The sequence below is a fragment of the Takifugu rubripes genome, chromosome 1 (genome assembly GCF_901000725.2).
Source record: "Takifugu rubripes chromosome 1, fTakRub1.2, whole genome shotgun sequence".
Classification (NCBI taxonomy): Eukaryota; Metazoa; Chordata; class Actinopteri; order Tetraodontiformes; family Tetraodontidae; genus Takifugu; species Takifugu rubripes.
This window is the reverse complement of record NC_042285.1, coordinates 7,553,865-7,571,902: the sequence shown is the minus strand read 5'-3', so window position 1 is coordinate 7,571,902 and position 18,038 is coordinate 7,553,865. Positions and strand designations below refer to the sequence as shown.

General features: G+C 48.8%; 1 protein-coding gene and 1 long non-coding RNA gene across 8 annotated transcripts in view; one reads left to right on the top strand and one right to left on the bottom strand.

Annotated features, from left to right (window-relative positions):
• LOC101072745 (protein shisa-6-like) overlaps positions 1 to 18,038 on the bottom strand; it is a 79,314-nt gene that overhangs the window by 20,664 nt on the left and 40,612 nt on the right. The gene's annotated exons all lie outside the window — the stretch shown is intronic.
• Positions 15,319 to 17,885, top strand: LOC105418689 (uncharacterized). The gene is made up of 2 exons (XR_965780.2): positions 15,319 to 16,267; positions 16,346 to 17,885. It is a non-coding gene; the product is annotated as an uncharacterized lncRNA (long non-coding RNA).

The window sequence follows — 18,038 nt, the reverse complement described above, 5'->3', positions numbered from 1 at the left end:
CTCACATTGGCAACAACAGTGTGACCTGGAGAGGTGTGATTGGGAAGAACGGCCCCCCTGATCTGAACCCAAGTGGTGTTTTGTTATTGGACTTCTGTGCTCGTCTCAGATTGTCCATAATGAACACCTTGTTAAGGCATAAAAGTGTCCACATGTGCCCTTGGCACCAGGACGCCTTGGGCCACAGATTGATAATCGACTTTGTGGTCGTGTCATCAGATTTGCGGCCGCATGTTCTGGACACTCGGGTGAAGAGGGGGCGGAGCTGTCAACTGATCACCACCTGGTGGTGAGTTGGTTCCGACGGTGGGGAAGGATGCCGGACAGACCCGTATTGTGAGGGTCTGCTGGGAACGCCTGGCAGAGTCTCCCATTAGAAGGAACTTCAACTCACACCTCCAGGAGAGCTTTGACTATGTCCCAGGGGAGGCGGGGGACATTGAGTCCAAGTGGACCATGTTCCATGCCTCCATTGTTGAGGCGGCTGACGGGTGCTGTGGCCGCAAGGTGGTTGGTGCCTGTCGTGGCGGCAATGCCTGAACCCGCTGGTGGACACTAGCGTGAGGGATGCTGTCAGGCTGAAGAAGGAGTCGTATCGGGCCTTACTGGCCTGTGGGACTCCTGAGGCAGCAGATATGTACCGCCAGGCTAAGCGGAGTGCAGCTACGGCAGTTGCCGAGGCAAAGACCCGGGCATGGGAAGAGTTCGGTGAGGCCATGGAGAACGACTTCCGGACGGCTTTGAAAAGGTTCTGGACCACCATCCGGCATCTGAGGAAGGGGAAGCTGTGCACTGTCAGCACTGTGTATAGTGGCGATGCTGTGCTGCTGACATTAACTCGGGCCTGGGGACCTGGGGACAGGCTCTCATACTGTATCTCCAGGGCTGAAGTTGCCAAGGTAGTCAAAAAAGGCTCCGGGGGTGGATGAGATCCATCATGCTACTTGCAAGTACAATAAAACCCTAGTGCAGATCGCTTCGATCTCTATAAAAAAATAACAGTCAGTCTTTATGTCATTACTCACAATCAACCCCATGACACCAAAGGCCAAACAGTTACTTGATGTGTCACTGTCTGTTTGGCTTTATAAATGTGCAAAGACATCCACAGCAAGGGTGGAGATTCAAATGAGGCTTTATATCCAGTTTAATTTGATACATGATAGACAGTTAACCCACTGTGGACTATTGTGACCCTGCTTGTTAAAAGGCAATAAAAGATCTATTTTATTGAAGAAGTGCTTTACGATGCTCCTGGAGAGCTTGTCTTCTTTGACTGTTCTCTCACTACAACGCAGATGTGATTCAGTAGGTTTGAAAGGTAATCAATTTTCCTGAAAATCAAACAGTTTGGCATTTTCATCAGATGTCACAAGAATAAAACACTTATATATAAATATAAAAAAAACCCCATTTATCTCAATAGTTGCTTGGCATACCATACCAACTGGCTCCAATTGCAAGGTGTTGAGAAGCAGACTTCCTTTGAGAGAAGGCGGAGGAAGAGGTAGAGGAGGTAGAAGATTAGGGTACGTATATCTTAAGCAAGGATAAGCACAGATTTATCTGATGTCTTCTTAAAATAAAAGAAGTGACATCATCAAAACTGCCTTTATCCATACCTTTAATGACCAACCCTCCTCTACAATGTGATGGACACAGTGGAAAACCATACACACCACAAAAGTTAGGACACTCACTTCAGCCAGATGGGTAACACAGAGAAAGGGTTTAGTGAAACAGTTCAAAACATACATTTCAAAAGGAAGAGATTACAACAGAGTGACATGGAACCATTTCTTTATAAGGCATAGCACACTAAAATAAAGCAAAATGTGGGCCAACTGCAGCAAAAAATCAACAGCACAAAATAGTCTAGTGTTCACATAGAATGTCCTAGATCTGTTAGTCTTTACATTTATAAGGCACAAGCCTTCACTGAATCTACTTTTAGTTGACAACTAAAGTGTACCCCAACTGAAAATAATTACTTTTAATCAAGCTCACATTCCCAAACCACTGATTTAACAAAGCCAAGTCAGGGTGTAACAGTATGTACATTTCTTCTATTCTTCGTTTTAATTAGATGGACTGTAACCAGCCATATTAACCTGAGATTGGAAAATTTAAACAAAGAGGTAGTTTATGTTATTTAGAAATTATTTGAAGCTCTGTACTTTAGCACAAAATGCATTTATTCCCAACAACTATATCCAATAATTACAGACATTAGGTCAAATTTGACCAAAATTGGGTAAACACGGCAAACAGATCACGAATACCAAAATGTTGGAGTTACTATGACTGGAGAAAAAATCTTGACAGATTTCCCTCCTGGGTTATATTTTGGAAAATACAGGACAATTAAAAATGTTCATAGTGACCAATTATTGGCTCACTTTATTCCCCTCTGATATATAATTTGGCCAATTGTAATTTTCATTTAAGCAAATTATGGCTTCAATGTACTGTTCCACCCCAAAGCTTGTCACGGATATCAGACTGTTCACATATTCATTATACACACAGAGGAAAGGTGAAGGTGAAAATACACAGGTTAGATTTGCAGATAGAAAAAAGTTCAAAATGAAAGCATTGCACCACAAAAGGAACTCTGGGTGCCTCCAAACACTGATCAATAAAATATTTTAATTTTAATTTATCTAAATTTTTAATAGACTCAGAAGAGAAAAATCAGTGGTTAGAGACACCTTTAACCCTTAAAAAACAGTCATACCCTACTATGATGACTCTGGGAACGGACTGGCCAATGTTTTTCCCCTAGAAAACAGAACCAAGTTGTTATTTATTAGAGTGGAGTCTTTACTCACAGCTAGCTTAGAGCAACACATTCACACTCAATGCCCAGTTATTGCAATCATGATAATCATAGTCTCTAAAAATGCAACAACACAATTACCTAATTTTATGAATTACATCCTCTACAGTGCAGCCATGTCATAAAAACATACCTTGTATACAGATATGGGTGGTTCTGGAAAGAATTTCCTGTGCACTGATATCGACTATATACATACACGCTTTATCTTCCCAAGAGGGTCAGTGTTACAAAGCACTGTGATGAAAAGCATGAAATCACCACACATGTGTTTGAATTATTTTGGAGAAAGAGAATTTAGAATTACTTTGAAGACTAAAAAAAAAAAAAAAGAAATCCAAAATTTGAACTAGGATGTAAAGGAACAAGCATAAAAAGAAGAAAAGAGTTGGTAAAATAAGTCAAAATTGATTGATCATCAGCTTCTCACGGCCTTGGCCTCCCACACAGCTGTACAAAACTCCAGGGGTGTATTGCCCCCACTCTACATGACCTGCACAATACTTCTGAATTTAAACCAAACACAGTGACCAAGCGCACATTGTACATTCGTGATTACACTGATGAACATGATTTGCAAACTATTTCCGCATGAGTGTACTGATAACAATGGGTGGTTTACAGAAAATTCCCAATGAGAAATGTGCAAACACCATGTGCTAACACATAATCCATTCATATGAAAATAATTAAAAAGTAAAGAAAAAAAGATTCTTGTTTATATAATGTGCATTTCTTCAATCCAGCATACTCTCTATAAAATAATAATACAATATGAGATTATGTAGAACTTTAAATTCACCATTTTATTTCCTGAGATTCTATACACAGTTTTGATCAGTACTTCTTGATGAGCACAATTAGTATTCATCATTTAGACTTTCTAGGACAGTTTAGAGGAAAAGGTAAGAACATTGATTTGATCCCTTACAATGTTATGTTAAATGGGTCATGGAAGATTTTTCCATGATGACCTTTAATATTATTCCAGTTGAAAAACAGAAATTTAATGCAACATAGGCAGAGAGATGATTGTGTTTCTTCTGGAGGACACCTCCACTCTTTCATCTTTCACATCCTGTTTTGGACCGTTATATATTTGGTTTCCTGGTGTTCCCTCCCCTTTGCGTTTCTGTGTGTTGTCTCTCTCTCCTGTCTGTACAGGCTGGGCATAGCTGATCCATTCCATAGACCATTCCTCCATTGATGCCTGCCCAGCTCACACACATCAATCTCACCTGCTTGTCGACTGCTGTTTTTAACTTTTGTTCACTTTTCCACACACTCCGAGTTTGTCCTCATCCCTGTTGTAGTAACTATTCTGAACTGGCTCAGTTTATCTTTAAAAGAAGACCATAAATGTGGATTGTGTTTTTAGATTCCTGCTTTTTTTTCCATGTCATCTGTTTATCCCTGTCTCCAGCCCTTTCTGCCACATTCAGTCGTAGATTGTATGCCTCAAGCCTGAAGATTTTCTCCCTGGATAAATCCATTTTGTTTTTCTTTTGGCAATTAAAAGCCCTTCTGAACTGTTTCCAGTCTTGGTCTGCATTGTGTGTTCAGCATTCTAGTTGGCATGAGCTTAACAACAATAAGTGAGTATTTGAGCATAAGAACTGACTACAAACTACAAAATTTTTCAAACATTCTTACATTGCTCTTTTGAACTTGTTCAGACAAAAAAAAGTATGGTTCATTGTTTTGCAGCAAGCGGGACTGAACAAACAACATTTTGGACCATCTTTAAGACCAAAGTAAACTCTGAGAAAACACTGCAAAATAGCACATGCCCACTTCCTTTCAATATCTTCACTCCTGTTACCGTATTTTCATGACTATAAGGTGCACCTAAAACACTGAGGATTTTCTCAAAAATCGACGGTGCGCCATATAATATGGAGCGCCTTGTGTGTGGACTGAGTTTCGAAATCTGCTGTGCGCCTTTGGTGGGTGCACTATCAATTAGCGGCACACCTACACGTAAGGATCCCCTAAAATGGCGCCGGTCAAGCAAGACGCGTATGAATGAGGCTTACTTTAAACTGCAGGCCATCGAATATGCGGCTGAAAATGGCAATCGAGCAATCATAGTGTTTTCGCTTTATGAGGCGGCGGCATCTCTCCATATGTGCGATGACAACTGTTGCGCAGATTACCAGGAGAGGGTGGCCATCTTCCGCACCTACTGCCGTGACAAGATAACCGCGCCCAGCCACATCACCAACATGGATGAGATCCCTCTGACTTTTGACATCCTTTTGACCCACAAAGTGGAGAAAAAGGGACCAGCACAGTGGCGATACACACAACGGGGCACAAGAAGTCGTCGTTCACCGTGGTTCTCAGCTGCACCGAAAACGGACAAAGCGCTGGATGACGGAAGGTGAACACTCCTTCACAAAGACTATGAGGCAAAGGCGGGCGAGTTATGCCACCATATGCGGGTGGATTGTAGAAGCATGGGCTATGATACCGTCTTCATGTATTGTAGGAGCTTTCACAAAATCAACGCTGAACCGGAACCGGTCGGTGAGTCCGATTCAGATGATTAAGAAGAGGAATTCGGGATGTTGGACATTGAAATAGTTCAGCTGTTTACTTCAGATACAGAAGATGAAAACTTTGATGGTTTTGCGGCAGAAGAATGAATATTTTGTTCAATAAATGTGTCGAAACTCACTGTTTTATGTCAGGGACCAGATAAGAACCCAAATGCGACACACGAGTTTGGCTGAATACTGCTTTATTGTCGGACACAGACAACAGACAGGATTTACCGGAGAGCGAGCAGAACAGAATAGTCGGGGACAGGCAAGGTCGAGATCGGGAAGAAGGCAGACGGAGTTTACAGGGGAGCAGGCTAAACAGAATGGTCAGGAACAGGCAAGGTCGGAACCGGGCAGACACTCTCCTGGGTCGTGAAGGCTGATCCGGGTGTTTGGCGTGGAAGTCACGAATTAGCTCCTTGTCCAGGATGTGACGTGCCGGTACCCAGGACCTCTCCTCGGGTCCATAACCCTCCCAGTTGACCAGGTAGTGGAGACCCCTGCCGCGGGGTCTGGAGCACAGGAGCCGACTGATGGTGTATGCCGCACCCCCATCCACTAGCAGCGGGGGAGGTGGGGCCGGGCGATCTGGGACCAAGGGGCTCTCGTGGGCAGGCTTAATCCGAGAAACGTGGAAGGTGGGGTGCACGCGCATTGACCGGGGAAGCCGGAGTCTGACTGCCACCGGGCTGATGACTCTGACGATGGGAAATGGTCCCACGAACCGCGGGGCCATTTTCCTGGATTCACCCCGGAGAGGCAGGTCCCACGTAGATAGCCACACGCTTTGTCCTACTGTATCTGGGGGCCGGTGTCGGTTGGCCGCCGCCTTGTACCGTGACCTCAGAAGATTGGCCCGAGCCTGGGCCCACGTCCACCTGCAGTGGCGGGCATAATAAGCTGCTCCCGACATTCCCGTCGCCGAACTGATCAGGGAGTTGTGGGCATATTCGACCCAGCCCAGAAAGGTCCACCATGTGGCCGGGTCCCGTGTCACCATGCACTGGAGGGCCATCTCCAGGTCCTGATTTATCCTCTCTGTCTGGCCGTTGGTCTGCAGGTGGAATCCTGAGGACAGATGCCCGCAGAACTCTTTCCAGAAGACAGAGGCAAACTGAGGGCCCCTGTCTGACACCACACTCTCCGGAAATCCATGAAGCCGAAAAACGTGCTGGATCACAAGTTGGGCCGTCTCCTTTGCCGACGGAAGCTTAGGCAGGGGCACGAAGTGAGCCATCTTACTGAACCTGTCGGTGATGGTCAGAATGACAATGTTCCCCGCAGACTGGGGCAGCCCAGTGACGAAGTCCAGGGCGATGTGTGTCCAGGGTCGACGAGGAACCAGCAGAGGTTGCAGTAGAGCAGCTCCCGATTTCCCACATCGTAATTCCTTTCCGCTGGCGTCAAGCGGCGGGAGAAGAACGCGCACAGGTACAGCTTCTGGTCCTCCTGAGCCCTCTTTGACAGCACCGCTCCCACCCCCGTGTCGGAGGCGTCCACCTCGACCACGAACTGGCGGCTAGGGTCTGGCAGTTGCAGGATGGGGGCAGTCGCGATCCGCTTCTTGAGCTCCCGGAAGGCTGCTTCCGCCTCTGGGGTCCAAGCAAACCCCGTCTTGGTGCTGGTAAGTGCCGTGAGTGGCCCTGCACTGGAGCTATAATTCCAAATGAAGCGCCGGTAGAAATTAGCGAACCCCAGGAATCGCTGCAGCTGCTTGCGGGACTCGGGGCGTGGCCAGTCCGTGACTGCCGAGACCTTCCCTGGGTCCATCTGGATGCTCCCGGCGCAATGATGAATCCATGGAAGGACACTGATGGGGCGTGAAACTGGCACTTCTCGGCTTTAACAAACAGCTGGTTGTCCAGTAGCCGCTGTAGTACTGCCCGCACATGTCGCACGTGATCCTTGTGCCCCTTAGAAAAGATTAAGATATCGTCCAGGTACACAAAGACAAACCGATCTAACATGTCCCGAAGAACATCATTAACTAAGGCCTGAAAGACGGCCGGTGCGTTGGTTAATCCAAAGGGCATTACCAGAATACTCGTAGTGGCCAGCCGGAGTGTTGAACGCCGTCTTACACTCGTCGCCCTCCCGAATGCGAACCAAGTGGTAGGCGTTCCGTAAATCTAATTTTGTGAAGACAGTGGCCCCCTGGAACAGTTCAAAGGCAGAGGCGACAAGAGGCAGCGGGTACCGGTTCTTCATGGTAATTTCGTTGAGGCCCCGGTAGTCGATGCAGGGTCGCAGAGACTAATCTTTTTTCTCCACAAAGAAGAATCTTGCAACTGCGGGAGAGGAGGATGGCCGGATCAGCCCAGCAGACAGAGAACTGGAGATGGCCTTTCGCCTTTCACTCAATGGCCTTTCGCTCCTGTTCAGAGAGGGAGTAGAGTCTTCCCTTGGGTGGTGCGGTGCCTGGGAGGAGGTCAATCGTGCAGTCGTATGGTCAGTGCGGTGGAAAGGAGGTCGCCCGGGCCTTGCTGAACACCTCGACGAGGTCGTGGTACTGCTCTGGAACACCGACCAGATCTGGGGGCGTAACGTCAGGAGCCGAGGTCCCCCTCAGGGCTGGCGCTAGACAGGACCAGTGACAGTCTGCCTCCCACTCCAGGATCTCCCCTGTCTCCCAGTTGAGTTGCGGGTTGTGACGGCGGAGCCATGGGTAGCCCAAGACCAAGGGGAAGTGCGTCCCCTCCAGGATGTGGAAGCGTATCTCCTCCCAGTGATTGCCCTGAAGCAGCATCTTCACCGGGCCCGTCTGGTGATGGATGTTCCCCAGGTGATGCCCGTCCAACGCTTGGGCTGGGATGGTGGATGCCAGTGGTTCGTGTCCAAGACCCAGCTGCCGAGCCACTGCTCTGCTGATCAGGCAAGCGTCAGCACCAGAATCAACAAGGACAGCTAGGTCCTGTGGTCCCCCAGGAAGTAGGAAGCGAACTTGGAGTGAAAGGCGGGGTCGTTGAGAGGAAGCAGAAATAGGACTCACCAGTATTCCCCCCATTACCGGTGAGTCTGGGCTTTTACTGGACAGGTCGCCACAAAATGACCTTGCCCACCGCAGTAGAGGCACAAGTTGAACACACGCCGCCGCCTGCGCTCATCCCGTGAGCGACGTGCGTGGGTTCCTACTCGCTGGAAGATGTTGCGGGCTGAGGAGGAACTCCCGTCAAGAGCTCGCCTGCCTCCACGAAGTGTCGCCACGGAGCCCTCTCCCGCCGACGAGCCTGAACCCTCAGATCCACCCGGGTTGCTTAGTCAATGGCCCCATCCAGCGAACTGGGAACGTCGTAGGCCACCATTGTGTCCTTAATGTGGGCTGCTAATCCATGTATAAAAGTATCTACTAGCGCGCCAGGGCTCCACTGGCTCCGGCTGGCCAGGGTGCGGAAGTCAATTGAGTAATCCGACACGGACCTCTCTTCCTGGCGGAGCGCCAGCAGTCGACGTCCTGCAGAGGACCGGGAGTTCCCTTGCCCGAACACCTTGTGGAGCTCGGCAGCAAACTCGGAGAAGGCTCCCACTCGGCCGTTCCCCAGAGCCATGCCCGTCCTGTGAGATGTGTAATGGTGTACGCTACCTTGGCTGCCTCAGTAGCGAACATGCGAGGCTGCAGGGAAAACAGCAGGGAGCAATTCACCACGAAGGCGTCGCAGGACTCCGGATTACCCTCATAGCGCTCGGGTTCGCCAACCCGAGGTTCGGGGTCCTGCTGCAGAATTACAGGAGCTGACGCAGGTACGGAAGAAGCGGGAGGCGCCATCGGTTTCAGGCGCGCTGACAGTCGGCTGAGCAGATAGGAAAGCTCCGCAAGCGGCCGCTCGTTCGCCTCCATGGCGCGTCTCGTCTCCGCGGCGGCAGCCGCCACCGCCTCCTTGTGCAGCTGAATTATTCCCTCAATCCGTTCCAGTCGGTCCAGCTGGGACAGGTTGTGCGCTGGGTTCATTACTGGCCAGATCGTACTGTCAGGGACCAGATAAGAACCCAAATGTGACACACGAGTTTGGCTGAACACCGCTTTATTGTCGGACACACAGACAACAGACAGGATTCACCAGAGAGCGAGCAGAACAGAATAGTCGGGGACAGGCAAGGTCGAGATCGGGAAGAAGGCAGACAGAGTTTACAGGGGAGCAGGCTAAACAGAATGGTCAGGAACAGGCAAGGTCGGAACCGGGCAGACAGGCAAACAGGAATACGCTGGAAAGTCATCGGGAATGAATAACAATCTGGCAGAGAGCAGGTGTGTCTCCAGGGTTTAAGTTGAGCGCTCATTAGAGTCCTGGTGTACAACAGGTGTGCAGGGCGAAGCGGCTCACGGGCATGATTGCCCGCAGCTGTGACAGTTTTACTTCCATTGTCATTTTTTACTGTATGTTTCAGCATGCGCCTAATAATACGATTCGCCTTATGTATGTTTTAAATACAGAAATAGCACCCATAACTGAGATTGCGCCTTTTAATACAGTGCGCCTTATGGTCATGAAAATACATTATTTAAATCAAAATTGTTACAAACCTTGAAGTTTGAGGCATTCAAGTTCTGACTATATTTTAGTAAAGAAGAGCTCAGGCATTAGAAAATCGCTTCCTGGACTACTGTACTATGATAATGGGAAGCTGTCAGTGTTTTTTTGACACCCAGTGATGGGAATTTATCGACCAGGAAACCCAAATAGAATTTCTTTTAAATGTAGCTGGCAGCACAATCACAAGCAGCACTGGTTGTGATTGTGTACTGTACAGGGCTCTGTTTTTTGGACATGAGATGCACTCAGTGGGTCAGTTATAGCATGCACGCACACACGCATGCACCCTCCAGCCAGTGCCGCCATTCCTCTAACGCCAGCTTGACGGCCAGCAGCTCCCCACGTCGTAGTTCCTCTCCGCCGGTGTCACCGGTCCTGGCTGATACCAGCGCCAGCCCTGTGGGGGACCGCGGCCCCTGCCGGCACATCACTGGATCTGGCAGGGGGGTTCCAGAGTGTTACCACGACCTCGCCGAGGTATTCAGCAAGGCCCGGGCAAATACCCTGCCAGATCCAGGTGCGCGGGGCGTACTAGGACTCCCGGGCGGGATCGCCCGCAGCTGTGACAGCTAGATCCCTAGTGTTTCAGACATTACCACTGAAAATTAAAAGAGTAATTGATCTTCATAGTCATTTGTTTAAATATTTGAAACAAATGGTTAAGTGTTTGCAGTGACATTCCATTGTTTACTACCTGCATTGATATTCCATTGTTTACAAAGTATTTTTTCTCTTTTGAACTTTAAATGTATCACTTAAATATCTGTCTTGATATCGGGGCATAACAAAACATTTGTTAAGCAACCATTTACTTATTTCCTTTTAATCAATACCTTATTGAGCAAAGACGAGCATGTGTACCTCTTTGCTCATCATTAACATAACAGTTCAAATAATACAAGCCTTTATCTGTCTAAATCTGTACAGCAGTGTATAATATTAGGAAAGCATATTGTGTGATTTGTCTCTCTCTCTTAAACAAAGACACACACACACACACGCACACACACACACACACACACACACACACACACACACACACACACACACACACAACTGCTCCAGCACTGCTGGGTGTGCTGGATTGCCATCAGGCCCTGACAAAGCTGTTTACATAACCTTTCCTCCAGCACCAGCCAACATCAGCTACTTTATTAAATGAGAACAGCTTAAATGACTTTTTGACAATGTTGCCTCTCAATTGTATTTTGTCAAACTTACTTTTTATTTCTGGTGTGTGTGTGTGTGTGATACTAAATAAGATGTAGTGTGATAAATAAAAGGAGACAATGCCAAAACAATTTTACAGCTATAGGCATAATTTATGGGGGAACACAAAGAGGAGAGTTTCTTGTGGCTGTTCAGCTCCTAAACTCCACCTATCCCCTGATCAATATCATCATGTCTCTGAATAAAATAATTTTAAAGATTCCAAATAATCAACCAATAGATTGATTAAATAGGTTCTTTGAATTATCAAAAAGTAATTGAAACCTTTTTCTTTAAAAACAGTTTAGAAAAGTGTGGCATTAAGTACTCAAATATTTACATGGACATATGAATCATAGAAAGGTGCTGTATTCTATATGAACAATTATTGCAGTCATAGGTGTTTTTTCTGTGTAATAGGCTATTGCCAGGGATGCCACTTGTTTAACTGTTTTCCAGAGGTAGTTTATAGATTCATGACATTGCATTGTTTCATCAATAGCTGGTTAAATCATGGATAGGACCCACAGTCAAAGCTGAAGGGTTCTGTCCATATAGTCAGGGTTTATTTCACTATAAATCAATCTGCTCACGCTATAGTTTCCCTTAAAGTTTACCTTAAAGAAAGTTTACTTAAATTGTACCTGTGAAAAGTGTTCCCACAAGAACTTGTTTCTATGTTCTACTCAAAGCACCCATATGCAGCTCAGAAGTTATCTTTTAACTTTTGTCAGAAGTACTGTTGTGATCCAGGATTCCCAGTTGTGTTTGTCCTGCAGGGGGCGTGGTGGAGCCATGCTCCGGCCACCTGTTGCCGCACCTGCAGGACATCAGTGATCAGCCGCCTATTTAAGGCCTAAGACTCCGGCCTACCAGTGTCGGAGGATTTCGTGTGACTAGGTGGATCTGGTAACTTTGTTGGTTTTTTTTGAGATTTTTGTGGCTGCCCTTTTGTGTTTGTTTAATAAAACCATTTTTTGGATCGTTCATCACTGCGTCTTGCCTGCGTTCGGGTCCTAAACCACCACGAACCGTAACAGAATCCTCCGACCAGGATGGACCCGGCAGATCAAGACGCAGTGCGCCGCACGCTGGAGACTCAAGGGAGGTTGCTAGGACAGCACAACCAGCTCCTCACAGATATTTGGGCTTCGCTCCAGTCGCTCAACACGAGCGTAACGGACCTGCTCTCTTCGGGACGGGCTGAGCAGGTACCGTCTCCTCCAGCCCCGGAGGCGCTGGAAGTCGTTACGCAGCGAGTGGCCGCTGCACCATGGGAGCCCCACGTACCAATCCCGGAGCGATATTCTGGTGAGGCTGGCGTGTGTGCCAGTTTTTTGCTTCAGTGCTCTCTGGTTTTCGATCTCCAGCCCCTCACCTACCCTGGCGACAGGGCGAAGATCGCCTTCGTCGTGAATCTTCTCTCTGGGAGAGTGGCGCAATGGGCCACGGCAGTCCTGGAGAACCAGACACCCACTTCTTCCGGTTTCCCGGAGTTCACTGCGGAATTAAAGCGGGTGTTTGATCATCCGGTCCAGAGTGGAGAAGCGGCATCCCAGATCCTGTCCCTGCGCCAAGGTTCCAGCTCCGTCGCGGACTATTCCATCCGGTTCCGCATTCTCGCAGCCAGAAGCGGCTGGAACGACGCGGCCCTCCAGGGGGTGTTCACCCAAGGACTCGCGGAGGCACTCAAGGATGAGTTGGCCGCCCGGGAGGAGTCCGGGGACCTGGAGACGCTCATCAGCCTGGCGATCCGGCTGGACAATCGTCTGCGGGAGAGACACCGGCAGAGTAACAGGGGCTGGCCAGAGAGGAGTTCGGAGAGTGCGTCCGGGCGAAGTGGAGCTCCGGTTAAATCGTCAACTCTAGCCCCTGCTCCACCTTTAGGAGGATGGCGAACCTATGCAGTTGGGACGATCCCGACTCTCCCACGCGGAGCGGCGGTACCGGCGGTCGGCGAACCTCTGCCTTAATTGCGGCCAGGCTCGCCATTTCGTCGCTGATTGCCCGACCCAGCCAGGGGAACTAGGCTCGTCAACACGCGTGGGAGTGTTGGCGAGCGCTTCCTGTTCCGTGCTGCCCCGCTTAACCCTGCCGTGCACGCTCCGCTGGGGCCAGGAGTCGGTCTCTGTGCCATTCTTGGTGGACTCGGGCGCAGATGACAGCTTCATAAGCCAGGACTTGGCCGTGCAAGCCCGGCTATGGTAACGCACCAGACCCAACCCCTCACCCTCATCGTCTCCGGGAACCATCGGGAGCAGATCCGCCTGCTCGTCATCCTGGCATCCTCTTCCCCAGGGGTTCTCGGGTCTCCCTGGCTGGCTCGCCACAACCCCAGATCGATTGGTCAACCAGGAGAGTGAGTTGGAGCGTGGCCTGTCGGGCCAACTGTCTTCGCTCTGCACTCACCGCCACACCTGGTGGTTCGGACTCCGCCAGGAAAGCTAAGAGGGTGGGACGTTGCCCTCCTGCAGTGCGTCCAGGGGGCGCAATCCAGGCGTCCACGGTCGGTGGTCCGCTCTGCCGCGGGAGTAGAGCCGCTGCAGTTTTCCTGGGGGCCACATCCTGGCAAGTGGAGAAGACGGTCCCAGCGGCCCAGCAATCAGTTCTGGATCAAGGTGGGATTCCGTCGAACCGGCTGTTCGTCCCAGAGGGCAAGGTGGCGGTGCCCTCGGTGCCGGCAGACGTACGGCGGTGGAGGAAAGAGCGGAGACGTGGTTGTGCTTCCCAGCGCTCTCAACGGCAGGCCAATCGGCACCGGACTCCGGCCCTGTCCCATCAGCCTGACCAGAGGGTCTGCCTCCCTACGAAGCACCTCCCATTCCAGGGGGGGCCAGTCGCTGAATCGGACCTGGTCCCTCCGTCTGAGCCCCCGCCTCCCCCCCAGGTCAGGGATAGGGGGGCTGCCTACAGAGTCCGGCGCATTCTGGACGTCCGTCGACGGGGACGAGAGTTCCAGTTCCTCGTCGAATGGGAGGGTTACGGGCCGACGAGGCGATCGTGGGCCCCCCGCCTTTTCATCCTGGACAGCGACCTCTCCCGTGACTTCTACCGCCCCCACCCGGAGAGACCTGGTAGGGCGCCAGGAGGTGCCCGTTGAGGGGGAGGTAATGTTGTGATCCAGGATTCCCAGTTGTTTGTCCTGCAGGGGGCGTGGTGGAGCCATGCTCCGGCCACCTGTTGGCGCACCTGCAGGACATCAGTGATCAGCCGCCTATTTAAGGCCTAAGACTCTGGCCTACCAGTGTCGGATGATTTCGTGTGACTAGGTGGATCTGGTAACTTTGTTGGGTTTTTTTTTTTTTTTTTTGAGATTTTTGTGGCTGCCCTTTTTGTTTAATAAAACCATTTTTTGGATCGTTCATTACTGCGTCTTGCCTGCGTTCGGGTCCTAAACCACCACGAACCGTAACAAGTACTTTGCCAATAACATGAAGTACAATTTGTATTTGGGTAGTAAAACCAGAATTTTAATATATTCAAGCACGATTACCATATTTTCCGGACTATAAGTCGCTACTTTTTTCCTACACTTTAAACACTGCGGCTTATTCTACGGTGCGGCTTATTTAGGTTTTTTTTTTTTTTTTTTTTTTTTCTAGGGGCGCTCGAGCAGAAAAGGTAAGAGTGAGACAGGTACAATATGTGTCGAGGAAGACGCAAAGTTTAATGTAACTTTGCGTTTTGTGTATGAATAAAATTAGCATAAACAGACGTAAACTTAACATAAATGAATCGATGGTGAGACGCTGGAAACGGCAGCGGGAAGAACTGGAGCAATGTAAAAAGACGAAAAAAGCAGGATTTCTGACGCTATTACAATCTGACACGGAGGAGGAAGACTTCCATGGTTTCAGTACACAGGAGGAAGATGAAGACAGCTCTCTGACTTACCTGTATGTTTTTGATTTTTTAACCAGCCCTGTTGGTGCTGTGCTACCGTGTTGCTGTTATGTTACTGCCGCGTCTGAGTGACTTTTACCGGTATGTTATTTTAATGTTACTGCCGCGTCACAGGCACTGTTTGAAAAGCAAAGGTAGTGTAGCGTGTTGGGGAGGGTCAGTGTGGGAATTTCCCAGCATGCTTTGTGGCAGTGTGTCTATGGGTTCAGGTTGGTGTTAACCCTGTTTTTGTTTGTTGTAAATGTTCTTTTGCAACTTTCAATGTTAGTGTTCTATTTATTGAGTTCTGGTTGTTGATGTATTTAATTACTGTTTGCACCTGCACACCATAAGCCAGGTTATGTGTGTGATTGAAGACCTCCCTTCGTTGATGCGTCTTCTGTACAGTGTTTAATAAAGTAGCGTTCTGCAGTTGAACTGCAGAATAAGCTGGCAGAGGTCTGTGTCTGAGTTCTTCTGTGACCTATGTTTAAATGTGGTTTATTGACAGGTGTGGCTTGTATAAGTACAAAATTGATTTACTTTCTAAAATTTGATACAGGTGCGGCTTATAGTCCAGAAAAAAGTATGATCTTAACAAATCAAACCATTTGGAAGTCTGTCCAAAATTCAGTGAATAATTCTTATTTGAAATTGCTCTTCTGTTGTAGATATACTGTACATGCACCACTACCTCCTCTAGCCCTATAACAAGATGTTGGTACTTTATGTTCCATGAGCATAAGTTTTAAATATCACCTGGAAACCCTTTTCCTGTGTTGTGGAATTTGCAGTGTCTTTTTCTTTTTCCTTCTTGTTGGGGTTCTGGGTTGTGTCGGTCTTTGTCCTGCAGGGGGTGGAATGGAGCACAATTGGCGGCAGCTGGCACTGCCGGCAGGCGCACCTGTAGGCAATTTACATCTTGCTGCCTGTTTAAGCAGGTTGTGCCTGCCTGTCAGTGCTAGGGTGTCTGTTTGTCTTGTCTGTGTGACCATTGTGTGAGCATGTCTGTTTGTCTCCTTTGTTGTGTGTTGCTGCTCTGTGTTTCCTGGAGGGCTGTGTCTGTTCCCTGTGCCCTGGAGGGCCGCGTCTGTTCCCTGTGCCCTGGAGAGCCGCGTCTGTTCCCTGCGCCCTGGAGTGCCGCATCTGTTTCCCTGCGCCCTGGAGGGCCACGTCTGTTTCCCTGCGCCCTGGAGGGCTGCAACCGTTCCATGGGTGCCATGCAGTCCTGGAGGGCTGCCTTTGTGTGTGTCCCCCTTCCTGTAAGTAAAGCTGTTTGACCACTCCACCATTGTGTCCTGGTCTGCGTTCAGGTCCTGTTCAACCCCGTTTGGTAACAGAACACCCTGGCCAGTGTGGACCAGGCGGGTCAGGATGCGGTGGAGCTGCAGACACACCCCCCCCGACAGTAACGTTCCCCATTACTTCTGCTGTGCCCGCCTTGATGGTACTTGTAGGGCGCCAGGAGGTGCCCGTTGAGGGGGAGGCAATGTTGGGGTTCTGGGTTGTCGGTCTTTGTCCTGCAGGGGGTGGAATGGAGCACAATTGGTGGCAGCTGGCACTGTGGGCAGGCGTACCTGTAGGCAATTTATATCTTGCTGCCTATTTAAGCAGGTTGTGCCTGCCTGTCAGTGCCAGGGTGTCTGTTTGTCTTGTCTGAGTGACTGTCGTGTGAGCGTGTCTGTTCGTCTCCTTCGTTGTGTGTTGCTGTTCTGTGTTTCCTGGAGGGCCGCTCGTGCTCCGTGTTTCCTGGAGGGCCGCTCGTGCTCTGTGTTGCCTGGAGGGCCGCACCCGTTCCCTGGGTGCCATGCAGTCCTGGAGGGCTGCCTTCATGTTCTGTGTGTTCTCCCCCCCCCCACCTTGTCAGTAAAGCTGTTTGACCACTCCATCATTGTGCTGAGGTACCCTTGAGCAAGGTGCAGAACCCACAAATGCTCAAATATGCCCTATGATGAACTGATGACTCATCCAGGGGTAGACCATTCCTCTGACTGTTATGTACCCTCTCCATGACCCTGAAAGGGTTAGGCTGTTAAGTAGCCAAGATGAGATATTCAGTTAGTGTGAACTCATTCTTTGGGCACATAATGTAGCCGAACCTAGAACCAGCCAACTACAGCAACCACAGATCATAGCACTGCCTCCACAGGCTTGTAAAGCATCACTTCTTCTGCCTCTCTTCTTACTGTGATGCACCCATCACTCTGGAACAGGATAAATCTGCACTCAACATGCAATTTAATTTTTTACCCCCTGATTAGTCTCATTGATTAGTGGTTTTCTTAAGGCTACATAGCTGTCCAGCTTTCTTTCACTAATAATCAAAGCACTGAATTCTACTGCTGTTTTTTTTTTGAAGATTTCAAGTTTAGGTGATTGCCAATCACTATCATTCAGACCCAGTGTACCTTGCATTGTGGATGCCAGCTCCTGCACAGCACCAGCCACGTCAGCCGACACCACGGCGACACCTGCACTTGGCTTCACCAAACCATCAATGACAGTCAGATCATTGGGAGATTGCAGTGCACTCACTGTTAAGAACATCCTTAATGACAGAGTTTACTTATGACAGCCTGTAGTTGCATCATTTTGTGCAAATAGCAAAGTTCAGCATATATGAGCTCCAGTCTCCCGAACAGGCTTGATGTGTCTATGTTGGAAAAGGACACAGAAGGCAGTTATAGGTAATGCAAAATCAGGGAATGTCCCATTACCATTGAACATTTTAAAACAGCTTTTAATGCAATTGTTGTCTCAATTTGTTGTCTTTTGTGCGCGACATTCTGCTGTTACATGACATAGAGGTCAAACAATTGTCCGAGGATCCAATCCTCTTGGAGTCAAATTTATTCGAGCCAATAAAACGATTTAATCCTGGTTTAAAATCCTAATTTTGACTGCAAAGAAATTCAGCACCTCATCCTCAATAATGTTGCCCTCGCCAGTTTTATAAATGTCAGGTTATATATGTGATAAGTTGAGTTATGTATTTGAAATTATTCTATGATATTGAGCTGTAATAATGATTAT